Consider the following 14,171-nt stretch of genomic DNA (forward strand, 5'->3'; position numbering starts at 1 on the left):
TCCATTATGCTATTACACCTCTATTACATTCAACCAAACACAGTTTTACTATTACGCCTCTATTCCATTACATTCAACCAAACAGTTGATTTGCTATTACACCTCTATTCCATTACACCTCTAATCCAATACACCTCTAATCCAATACACCTCTAATCCAATACAGCGAACCAAACGTGCTCTAAATTTAAACAACTATCGCAAAGTTAATTTTCATAAATATTCAATTATTAATATTATTATAATTTAAATTTAAAGATAAAAATTTTAAATGAATAAGTATTAATTAATAAATTTTCATTTTCATTTTAAATTTATTCTATTCATTAAATAAAATCGAAAAACCCCGGGTGAGAGACAATTCTAGCTAGTTAGGTATGAAATTTATTTAGGTTTAAATATGCTAGAGATACTTATGCTGTTTTTAAATTTAAAATTCAGTCCTTATATTATAATTTTGGATATGTTGAGTTTTTTTTAATTTTTAATTTAAAATATGAAAAAAATTAATTTTTAGAATTATTTTTTTGTAATTATTTATGTACTTTTAAAGACTAAATTAATAAAAAATTATAAATGTTGAGGTTAAAAAATATTTTTTTATAACAGCCATGTCAACAGTTCTAATTTAAAGTTTGACAGAGGGACCAATATATTCAAATAAAAAAGTATAAGGATTCCATTTCTAAATTTTTTATAAAATGATTAATTTAGGAATAAAATTAAATTACTTTTTTTTTAATAGTGTAAACAAAATACAATTTATACAGGAGCCTGTTTTGCCTGGTTGGCGCCTATTTATAAAGAGGTAATTTTGCATGTTGCAATTTCATTGCCGCTTTCTCTCATCAAATTAGGATCATGGCTTGGCCGGGAACTTCCTCCGACGAACCACTGACTCCTGTCGGCCGCCTTTTAAGTCAGCCGCTAACAAACATCGTCATCCACTGTATCGTCCGCCTCGAAAACCACGTGGAGGTAGATGCTATAAAATCGGCATGTTAAGTCTTCATCGACAGTGCAGCAGCGCAGATTTTGCAGCTTGTTGGTTCGTGACAAGAACGGGTTGGAGCACTGGAGAAAAACCCACATAGACATTGATCGACATGTAGTTGTCATCAACAAGCGTCTCCATAAAGCAGGCGACGAAAACACTGAAGAAGACGACGATGATGATGAAGCGGCGGTGAATCAGTACGTGGCAGATTTGTCCGTGAGCAGTCCATTGAGTACGGACAAACCCTTATGGGAATTACATATCTTAACGGCGCACAAATGCGTGGTTTTCAGGATTGATCATGCTTTAGGCGATGGGGTGTGTTTGAGGTCCATGTTGATGGCCATTTGCAGGAGGAAGGATGATGCCGATGCGCATCCCAGGATGCTTAACCATAAGAGTCCGGTAATTAAGGGCGTGAAAGGAAGGGATTTGTTTTGGTTGTTCGGTGCCCTGTGGGGGCTCTCGAAGGCCGTCGTTTTCACCTTGTTGTTTTCAGTGGAGTTTGTGTGCAGGAGCTTATTTGTTTCCGACGAGAAAACGGCGATTACGGGGGGTGACGGCGTTGAACTCTGGCCGAGGAAATTGGCTACTGCTAAGTTTTTGCTTGACGACATTAATGTGGTGAAAAAAGCTGTTCCAAACTCCGTAAGTGATAAATGGTTATTACGGTTTTCTAGACATGGGATTCTTATATTAACATCTTTATTATTATGACAATACCAGCAAGGACATATAGACACATAGCAGTATTCCAAAATAAGGAAAAGACTCGTGGAAGTGAAAAAAGGTAGATCGTTTTAGCATAAATGAAATTCTAATTCGAGTAAAACCAACACAGATTTCATTAATAGCCCCTTCTTAGCCTTTTTTTATGATACCAAAAACCTATTTAAGCTCCTAGTTTCCTACTGCCGCCTCACAAAAGTGCTTTTCCGTATATTTCAATCGGTAATAACTACCCTACATTTCATCTCCATTATTAGATCCTAAAGCCAATTATCAAACCTATTAACCTCATTCCTTTCAACCCTCAACCCATTATACACCCTTCAAACTACAAACCCCTTCTCCATTCACAAACTCCAAATAAAATGTTGACTTTGTTACTTATTTCTAACTTGAAGAGGAGCTTGAAAGACTATGAGAAAATTCAGATTTTTCAACTTTTGTCTTCTATATCTAGCTTTCACTGTGTACTCATCCTTTTCGTCATAAGGCCAGCGCAAAACATATTTTCTACTTGCCTCACAAACTAGAATGCTTCTAATAGCTACCTTAATTATCATGTTTAGAGATCCATTTCCCAATTGCAATCTCATCCCATTTCCCTTCTTTTTTATTAATCAACTCAACAATCGTCTCAGGAAAATGCCCCTCCAACCGATTGTATCCTATTAAGCTTAGGAATCTAGTTATCACTCCAAATAGAAATACTAGCACCCTCTCTCACTTCTAACAATTATTTCCCCTCATTAAACTACTCGAACACAAGAAGTTTTAAGTCCCTTTTGTGCTTCTAAGACAAAACTATGCGGGAAATACAAACCCTTAAGAACTTGAACCCAAAAGCTTCACGATCTTTGACAAGTCTCGAAATTGCTTAGCCAGAATAGAGTCATTAAACTCGCTCTGTATGCATAACAACCCATCTCGCCATTTCTTGGGCGTAACCCTGGCATCGTCCCTTCTGGTGTAGTCTCACGACAGCATATTTGTGACATGAAACATAGAGGTAAGTTCATGAGAACTTAATGAGTAAACCCTCCATTACTTGAGCCGTATTCAAGATCTCCATTATCTATCTCCTTGTTCTTATCCTTAGACAAATACATTGTTAAGCTCCATTCTTTATGCCATATAAGCCATACCTTGCCCTGAGATCATAACTTACCTATCACACATTCGTTACCTCTTTCACATCCTTCACCTTACCCCTTCCTGATTTCTTACCCATTCTTACTCTAGAGAACCACAAAGATAGAATATTGTTGATTGATTTGTTCTATAAGTCCATTTGGCTCATACCTTGGATTATCCACATACTCTGGTATGTTCCAGCTTCTTTGTTCATACCTTAAGATTATGCAGGATTTACTATAACATTTCATACGAAGCTTTTCTTTCAGAGTTTGCCGTGCACATTATTCCTTCAGAGTTCACCATACTTACCACACCTCCAGGGTTTGCCAAGAATACCATTTCTTTCTTTTAGAGTCTGCCATAGAGGCATTCCCTACAAATGATAGCCACTAGGGCCTTCCTTGAAACTATGCCATAAAGACGTTCCTGTCATTATTAGCCACAGTGACATCATTTTCCATAGATCGCTACAGAAGCTTCCATTTTAGATACACCACCAAGGCTTTCATTTTCTGATGTGTTTACGATAGAGATTCACCTAAACTCACATTACATGAGGTTTGCCCCTCATTGTTCGAGATCATGTAGAAACCCTATTTGGTAATAACCTTCCTTTAGTTCTTCCCATATGATGTCATAACCATCAGTTATGGTCTTATATGGTATGGTGTTTCCATATGACGCCATAGCTCACCAACTACGATCTTACACGATATGATTTTTTCATTTAAAATGTTATGGTTATGAACTTTTCCTTTTAGATATTCATATTTAAAGTCTCGACAAACCCCTTTAGATGACTTCGGAGATAGACACAGACCCATCATACATTAACTTGCACATGACAGACATACTTGTGTTTTTCCAAATATATATACACATTTCAATATTTCAGATACTCGGGTTTCTATTACACACTTAGACCCTCAGTTTTCATGCAATCCACATGCACAAGTCCATAAATCATACATTCCTCATCAGAATCATCACATCATATGTTTCTAGCTTGGAGCTCATAGTTTTATATCTTTCCACCAAAGTTTCTAAAATGCATAACGCACATGCAAGAGTCAGTTTAGGGACTCATCTGACATCTACAAACGACAGCTTGGTCTCTAGATTCCAAACATCCAGTACAAGGATTCAGAAATCACTACTTATAAGACATAGAGATGCCATTAAAACCCATTCATATAACTTTTGTTATCATTAGAACCCCTATTAACTTTCATGCAAAACCTTACTTATTCATTTACTATCTACGCTCATAAATAGACTTACTCAACCAGAAGTCCACATACAAGTCTAGATTACTTACCCTGAACATGAAACAACCATTTTGTAGGAACTCCGATCCTTAACTTTAGCTTAGCAAGAAAGATCATTGATCAGCTCCAATGTAAAAGTAGAAATGGTGTTTTTAAATAGAAGGGAGAAAATAACTTTCTCTCTCTCTTTCCTTTCTCTTCAGCTCATATCTAGATATATATATGGATATAGAAAACCCATTTTTCCATAGTGGAACTTAACACATGTCATTGACCTTTAATATCATCCTCTTAGGGGTTAACATCTGTATGCATATGTATTCAAGAGTCCATAATCTTTATGTACCTTTGTTTTATCCCATTGTTCATTTCTGACCATCTCATTAGAAAGTAACTTGCATAGTAACTAGACAAACTTGGTGTACCTTACCTTTGGCGTCATCTTCATTACCAAATAACCTTTAATACTTTTACTATTTCCTTCATTTTCATATACCACATCCTTTAGAGAACATTTCTTACTTTATACTCTATTATCAACTAAACGCCCTAAGTATACGCCAATGGCGTTAATTGGACAGATAGGACCATGCCACTCAAATTTCCTTCAGGCTACTTGTCCAACGTAGTACTTATCAATTCTGGGTGTTGCACTTACATTCCTCTAATTTAGCCTTGCATATCTCAAATCTAAACTTTAAGGGAGCATTTTTATCCTTTAAATCATAACTCACAAACATAGGGGCATGATCTGAACCTATAGCAATCTAGTTAACAACTAAAGAATTAGGAAATTTCTTAAGCAGCCACTTCCTATTCACTAAAGCTCTATCAAGATTTTCCTTAATAATACACCCCTCCTTATTACTAAACCAAGTAAATCCCAACCTCTTGGTTGGTAAATCATTAAACAACAAACATTAATAAGCCATTGAAAACTTAAAATATTTCTCATTGCTTTCTTTCTCCCACCCTCTTTTTTAGCCACCTCTTTAACATCATTACATCCGATATGCACATCCATGACACACTAAATGCTTTTACCTCGTCTCTTAATATTTTCCCAGAGCACTACCCATTCCCCATAAACTAAGCCCCATACACCTCAAAAAATCTTAAACACCTCATATTTTTCTTTATCACACATCAATGTATCAATAAAGTTTTTGTTAGCCTCTAAAATATTTACACTAAGTTTACCCTGTAACGCCTCTTACCCGAGACCGTTGCCAGAGTCGAGCACAAGGCACTACTAAACTTATTTGAGCACTTAACCAAATTTAGATAATTGATATCCTACTTTTCAGACAAGCTGTCCAACTACGTCATAGTTGCTAAATAATTCATATCTCGAGTTATAAAACTCGAAACCCAAATCCGTAAATTTTCCCCGAATTTATACTCATATATCTACTTACCAATTTTTTTATATAATTTTTGGTTGGTCCAATTAGTACAGTTTATTAGTTAAATCCTCCCCTGTTTCAGGGTTTGGCTACTTTGACCCCTGTGCACTACGAACCAAATTTCTCTCTGTACAAAATTAAAATAACCATGCCGTTTGTTTATCTTAAAAATAGACCCAATGAGGAATCCATACATATACAGTATGACTCATAATTATTTTTGTGCAATTTTTAATGATTTTCTAAAATCAGAATAGGGGAACTCAAAGTCATTCAGACTCTGTCTCACCACAATTTAAATATCTCATAACATAAAATCCAATTGCATGCGCCGTTTCCTCTATATGAAACTAGACTCATTAGGCTTTGATCTCATTTTTTTTTCAGCCCTTAACTCAATTTCCACAATTTATGGTGAATTTTCAAAGTCAAACTACTGCTACTTACCAAAAATTGTTTTAGTACAAATATTGTTAACTAGTTCATAACATCTTTACTTCAATTCATTCAAACTCTATACATGCCATATAAATCTTTAAACATAAAACAAAAACTACCAGAATTGATCTGAATAGTGTGCCCTGTTGTGTTGATCCGATCTACCCACTTCATTTCAAGTCAATCTACATAAAAATATTAAACACACACAAGTAAGCTTATTGAAGCTTAGTAAGCTCATAGGCATATAAACACAAATCATATCAAATATCGTACACAATCATATATCTATTAGTTTAACTATTTCATCCTCCAAATCACAATTTCATTAATAACTCATTGGAATAATTTCCATATGGCTACTCACAATTTAACTCCCTTAGGCCCATTTCTCATTTACTTCATTGTCAAATTAGGGAACAATAAGGGAATTGAGTGCTTCATTATTACATTGCCATAGTAAACTATGGACTTTCACATTATTACGCATCACACACCGAAGCCATAGCCTTGCCATGGTCTTACACGGTTCACATATCATACCGAAGCCATATCCCAGACATGGTCTTATACGGAATCACATTATCACATTATACCGATGCCATAGCCCAGCTATGGTCTTATACGGAGTCACATTATCACATTGCACCGATGCCATAGCCCAGCTATGGTCTTAAACGGGCACACTTATCACATATTTTTCGTCAATTCATCAGGGTCACAGAATAGAAGCACTCAAATCCATTGTTCCTACTAATTTGTACTTTTAGTTACACATTATTCATTAGTTAATGCAAATTGATAGTATTCATCAACAATAAAATACTTTAACAATCATAAGATTTTCATATCAAAACATTGAACTTTACCATATGAACTTACCTGGACTAATTTGCAAAATTCGTAGAAATTCAGGGACTATTCTTGAATTTTCTCCTTTCCACGATTCAGTTCGTTTTCTTGATCTATAATTATAAAATCATTCCTTCATTAGCATCCATTTCAATTCTATTTCACTTCACAATTTATGCTGTTCAAATTTCAAAATTGCACTTTTACCCCAAAATTTACAATTTTCACAATTTAGTCCCTGCTTAATTCACCCATCAATTGAACTAATTTTTCTCAATTAACACTTTATTTCATCATTATAAACTATTTCAAAACCTTTTATATTCTTAATTTCAACAGAAACCTTCAATTCACAACTTTTTCACAATTAGGTCCTAAATATCATTTCCTATCAAAATCACTTAATAAAACCACCTTAATATGAAATTAGAACTTAAATTTCATAATAATTCATCATAAAATTTCCCTATCCATCTAGGGTAACTTCCAATTTCACCCATAAATTCAAAAACTAATGAATTCTACAAGTGGACCTAATTGTAAAAGTCATAAAAACATAAAAATTATCAAGAAAAGTAAGAATTAAACTCACATGATGTAAAAATATGAAAAACCAGCTTTCTCCAGACCTTCTATGGCGTTTTGGCTGAGAAAATATGAAGAAATGTCTAGATTTTTCAATTACATCATTATTTAACTATTAACTTTTATGCTATTTCCAATTTTGCCCCTTGTTCACATTGTTTTCTTGCTTATTTCATACCCAAACCGTCCAGCCATTAACCTTTGGGTCTAATTGCTCCTTAAATCCATCTTTTTAAATACTTAAGCTATTTACTCACAATTTAACAAATTTTATGCTATTTTCAATTTAGTCCTTTTTAATTAATTAGCCATCCAAACGTTAAAATTTTCTAACGAAACTTTAATACTAACTCAATGACACTCCATAAATATTTATAAAAATATTTATAGCTCGATTTTCAACTTTGAGGTCTCGATACCTCATTTTTGACCCGTTTGACCTAATAAATTCTTTTAATTCACTAATTTCACCATTTCACAAATTCTTCTAAATTCTTACTTGACTCATAAATATTAAAGTACTATCTTGTTCAATCTTATTTGTCGAATTTAGTGATCTCAAATCACCATTTTCAACACCACTGAAAATTAGGCCGTTACATACCCTTCCACCAGTAGTAAAACCTTATTCTCAAACCTAAAGGATCAACACAAAACCACTCATTAAACTTCAAAGTCATGCTCACCATATTAATTTTCTTCTGCTCATTCCTAGTATTCGTAAAAAAAAAATTTATCAAGGTCATACATACTTTTAAGCTTTCTAAGGGTTTGAATTATCAAGGTAGGCCTAACACCTTGATAGTTCTAAGATATACACTTTATGTCTCATTGATAACTGTTAAAGGCTAACAATAAAGCCTCTGGCTTCACCACTACCTTAACCTTTAATAAAGTCCTATTAGAATATCTCTCATTGACCCTGTTTCAGACCTTATTCCTCATTCTAGTCTATTTCCTACTCCTACTACCATGTATGTTTAATACTATCCACCCTCTTTACAACACTCTTTTTTCAAATTAAAATCCAAACTAACCACCTTTTTCCCAACAGCCTCATTATTCTTATTAAAGTTATCCCCCCACAAATCCTTATTCAATTTCATCATTTTCTCTAACTTTAGAACCTCTTTATCTGCCTCTAATTCCTCAAAAGATCTTTTCAAGTTCAAAGTACTTAGATTAATAAACAATTGCCCCATTTCTCTTGTAATTATCCATAAGCACACAAAAGATTCCTCCACATCAAAATTCTCTTTAAGGGGAATTTTCATACACAAGATTTTCATCCTAAACTTTTTCCTTATGCAAAGGATCAAAACTTTCTTTCCTTTAAACATCAACACGTTTTTTTCCCACCAATACCCACATTTTCCCGATTAAAAACAATAACCTTCCCCTTACAAACATCTTTTTCCTTGAACATTCTTTACTCAACACACTATCATCTTTCCCTTCACTAACCATACACATCTTTACTACACTACCATCCTCTCTAACTTTACTCACTTCATCTTCTACCTTCCTCACACTTTCCTTTGACAAATATATAGAAACGTCTCTCCTCTTTGTACCTCTCCTCTTACTTACATGTCACTCCTTTAAATTCTTTATCAAATCACTCTTCCCTCCCCTATCTAACCTTCTTCCTTAAGACCTAATAAGTAACATTATTAACTATGACCCATATCTGCCACTTCTCCTTACACCCTCATCTTTAAACTCACCAAAACTATAACACCCTTAATGCCTAACCTCCCACAAAAACAAAAAAAAAGACCGTTAATTTCTCAAACTTTACATTGATCATAATCTTCCCCAATCTCATCCTAGAAACATAGAAGCCCTCAATCAAAAGCTTCTCCGCCTTTAATCCTATTTTCAACCTCATAAATCCTCTCCCAAAATTCTCACACCCTTAGGATCCTCAATCTCAATAACCATTCCTAAACACCTCTCACTTTTATTAGCATTTTTCATTGCAAACATCAATAAAGGTAGGTTGTAAACTTGCGCGCAAAACACTACCTTAGAGAAATCCAATTCATAAAAATGACACCAAATATCCATTCCTTTAAACTATACAATAGCCCATGTAAAACCACAATCCCTCGTCGATAGATTTTTTTCATTCCAATTTCAAATTTAAAGAAATACTATACAAATTCCCCTCCAATCCCCTAATCACAGGAGCTACGTTTTTAGGCCACAAATTTTGCAAAATACCTAATACTCCTTTACAATTTAACACTCTAGTAGCCACAATTTTTCCTACAATGTGAATGGACATTTTAATTCCTTCCAATCCTTACCCTCATTTAATTCAACCACTAAATCCTTATCCCCTTCCATAAATCTATGGCATAGTTTAATAGACTAAATTAGGAAAATCAAAAATATATGATTTACGAAAATAGGAAAACCGAAAATAAAGGCAAAACATATCTCAAAACATTAACTAGTATGTAAGCTACCAGGTAAGCACATCACACAATCAATAAAATAAAATAAAATAAAAAACCTAACCTCTACGTAAAAGCTGAAACACCTCGTGATAGATCCCAAGGCAATATCAATCTAACCAAAGAAAAAAAATGTAAGATATCTAAAAATCAAGAAAGAAAAAGTTGAAAGAAAAGGGGACTCTAACGATAAGAGTAAGAAAATCTCATAAAGAGAAAATATCACTCATTATCGAGATAAAACAAGGTCGTTTCCTATTGTGAAATTTAATAATTCAAAAATAATATAGGTACTTACTTTTGTTTTTCCTTAATCTCCAATAATGCTATTAATTTTCTCATGTTTTTCAAACATATATGTTGCAGACCATTAATGATGTTCTCCTTGGAGTGGTCTCATCTGGGCTCTCTAGATATTTAGATCATCGAACATCAAATGGTAAAGATTTTTCATTGAATTTAGGTTTCATGCTCAGTTTGGTCCTTCAACTATATTAGTTTATTTTTTTCAATTTTTTTTGTTCTATTTAATACTTAAATTGCCATTCTGTTATACAATTCAGCCTACAAGGTAAAAAAAGACTAACACAAGAAACTACTAGAGCACACCACATCACCTTCTTTTATTTTTTATAACATTATGTATGTTGCATTAATTAAACAAATTCTAAAAAAAAACTTATATATAACATATAAATAATTCTAAATTTCAAAAACAATATTTTCAAATTTTATTTTAAAAAATAATTTTAGAAAATTTTAGAATATATAAATTAAATTCTAAAAAGTTAAAATAATATATAAAAATTTGAAAATTTTAAAAAAAGTTAAAATTTAGAAAATTACAAAAAAAACCCTCAGATTTTTCAACAATATATTCTAATTTTTTTAACTTTTTATTTTTGCAAAACACTCCAAAAAAAATATAAAATATTAAAAAAATCAAACCAATATGTCAATTTAAAAAAAAAAGTTTAACTCAAAAATTGAAAATTTGAAAAAAAATATTCTAGAAAAATTGTAATATATATTTTAAAAAATATTAAATTCTATAAAGTATTAAAAATTAAAATGAAAATTCAATCAACTACCAATCAATTTTCTAAAATATTAACTTTTTATATTTTTTAAATTCTTTGAAATGTATATTTTTAATTTTAATACACATGAAAGTCGGGTATTGCATTCTAAATGACTAAATGTGCTATATGACAAATTTTAATTGACGCCACATGTCAATCGAATTTTTAATGTTGTTACAAAAGTTGAAGTAGACTACATAATTAAATAATAGTTTAAGTATGAAAGTGGGGAAAAAAAATCAATGTATCAAAATGAGAAATGGGTATAGCTCAAGAAACAAATTTAGCATGAAGCCTTCCATATATATATATAAATATGAATATTCCATTGAATACTTAAATACTTGGACTTAAGGACAAATATTAAATACAAGTTTATCTTAATGGCTGTTTGGTTTGTAGTATGTTTGATTATCTCTTGTAATAGTATTACCAAAATCTAAAATTATTTAATATATTAATAGGTATGTTATAATTTTAATTCTTTTATAAATTGGTCCAAATCTTCGAATTTTTAATTCTTTAATACCCACTAATTAATGAAACTTAAGAATAGAAAATTCAATCATAATGACACATAAAAATTATTGTGATACTCATTCCCGGAAACCTCTCAGTTAGATTTCTCAGAACGTCTCAAGTTTTTTATTCCGAAACGAAAAACTAATTTTCCGACACTAAATTCTGAGCTGTTACAATTCTAGTAACACAGTATGCAATATTTAAAACTAATTCGACTTTAATGTTAGTTGTTAGCCTTGCATGAAGGCCTTCGTATGACAGGGGTAGCGACAGTCAATCTTAGAACACAACCAGGGTCGCGGGTCAGTTTCAGCTTTCGATTTTGGATTTTGAATTTCATATGCCAAAGCCCTTTCCCTTTGTTAGAAATTTATTGGAGTTCCAATTTTTTTTTATCAAGTTCCTATCCAAGTTAATGAAAATCGGCTCAGAAGCAGAATGGGAAACAAATTTGGTGTAATGCTCCTTCCCAATTTCTATCACAAAGGTGGCAATGATCCTTTAGAGTATTTGAAGAGAGCAAAGGCCATGGTTGACAAGAAGAAACATTCCCTAGAGGCTTATTTCTCGTACAAAATCCAGAAACTTGCAATGTCACTGTTAGGACAAAAGGTATAAAAATATATATGATGGGTGCATCAATAGCATATTTTACGAATTAAGGTTTATTTTCTTTGGTTTTGCAGTATGCTGGTATGCTGTGCTACAAACTCCTATGTAATACTACCTTCATGATCTCAAACGTAGCTGGCCCTCTAGAGCAAATTACCCTTGCAGGCAACCCAGTCTCTAGCATTAAGGTCAATGTATCCAGCCTACCACAGGTACAAATACACCATCCCGTCTCTGCTTGTTATATAAATATCTATACCGATTGATTTGGTGCTATCCATTAATATTAATAAGATCTTAATTTGATTGAAAATTTATAAAAAAAAAATAGTCTTTTTATAAAGTAACCAACATCACTATAAGGGTATTTTTGTCTTGTTATATTTTAGGTAAAATCTAGAAAAACACCCGTAATGAGATTTAATCCTATGACACTATATTTTTCAATATCTTAACTTTATCCTTTCCACCAAAATCTCATTTATTTTTTATATCAATTTTTTTTTACTATCATTGTAGGTATGCCATATTCTAGTATGTATCATGTCATTTCGTTTTTTTTTAATATTTAATTTTTGTCGAATGTTAGGATTTGAATATCTCTCACAATCTTCTAAATACATAAAAAAAACTTAGAAATAGGGAACTTACTCATGTAGACTGGTCAATTCTTATCCAAACTCAAAAAATCAAACTTAATCAACTCAAACTTAAACTCGATTTAATCTGATATGATCATATAAAGTTAACAACTCATGCCTGAATTGACCCAAATTCAAAGCGATTTAAACTTAAAATTGAACCAAATTAAAATTATTTAAAAATTTTAAAACTTGCTTACATGAATTTAATACTCATATCCGAATTACATGCTAGTAAGTGACTATATATATACTAGTGAATGCAGGCTATAATAATGCACATGCTGAGCTACGTTGATAAGGTCGAAATGCAAATACAGGTAGCTAAAGATATCATCCCTGATCCAGAGTTTGTAGCTAAATGCTTTGAAGATGCCTTGCTTGAGATGAAAGAGGTTGTATTAAGGACCAATAAAGAATAGACAAATAAAAAGAAATTAAAAGATGTTTAATTAATTTATGTATAAGAGAATCCCTCAATAGAATTGATATATATGAGAAATAATGTGGTGTAATGTAATAGTTGTGTTTAAGATGTTATATATTTATATAAAATTTTATGTATTAATAATTTGCATTTTATAATTTTGATATATTTATATATTATATTGTATAGTATTATATAGGGTAAATTATATAAATTATCATCTAATTATTGAAGTATTTCTATTTTAGTCACTTAACTATACATTTGATATTCATTAAATCATTAATGGAATGTTGACATAGACATTTTATTGGCATAATAATTAATTCATCTCTCAATATTTACATATTATATCAATTTAATCTCGATTCAAAAAAATCATAAAATTTATAAATATAGAAAATATGTAATTCTTTGAAAAAAAGGAAAGAAGGAATTAAAAATATTTTAAAAAATTAGAAATAAAAATATAGAAAAATTATAAAATTTGATTTTTTTTTAAAAAAAAACTCACTACTAACCTAATATCAATTTTAGTTGTTTAAAAACTCATTCATCATCCTCAACTTCTCACCATGTTGCATTATCATTCCCTATTCACCTAAAATACCTATAGACATCACCTTATCCCCAAACTCTTCTTTCACCCCACACAAAAATAAAATCATAAAACCATTACAGACCCTCACTATTTTTCATCGATTCTTCCCCAAGCTCCATTCTCGTTCCCTATTCACCTAAATATCTATAACCCATCATCACTTAATCTCCAAACTCTCCGTTCACCGTACAAAAAAAAACATATAGCATGACATACACACCAAGACGCTGCCACATATTTATCTTTACATGTTGAGAGTGTCACGATTGGTTGCTTCTTTGAAAGCCAAGTAAACGCCGTGTTACCCATAAAGAACACATATCTGATGTACTTTTCCGATCGTCTAAGTCTCCGCACCAATCACTATCAGAGTACCCAATCAACTTGTAATCTTCCACATTTGAATAGAATAACC

At 32.0% G+C, this 14,171-nt stretch overlaps 1 pseudogene; it reads left to right on the forward strand.

Moving 5' to 3' along the window:
* Nucleotides 1-844: 844 nt before the first annotated feature.
* Nucleotides 845-13,150, forward strand: LOC107894695 (O-acyltransferase WSD1-like; annotated as a pseudogene).
* The last annotated feature ends 1,021 nt before the right edge of the window (nucleotides 13,151-14,171 follow it).

This window comes from Gossypium hirsutum, chromosome A13 (assembly GCF_007990345.1).
Source record: "Gossypium hirsutum isolate 1008001.06 chromosome A13, Gossypium_hirsutum_v2.1, whole genome shotgun sequence".
Lineage (NCBI taxonomy): Eukaryota > Viridiplantae > Streptophyta > Magnoliopsida > Malvales > Malvaceae > Gossypium > Gossypium hirsutum.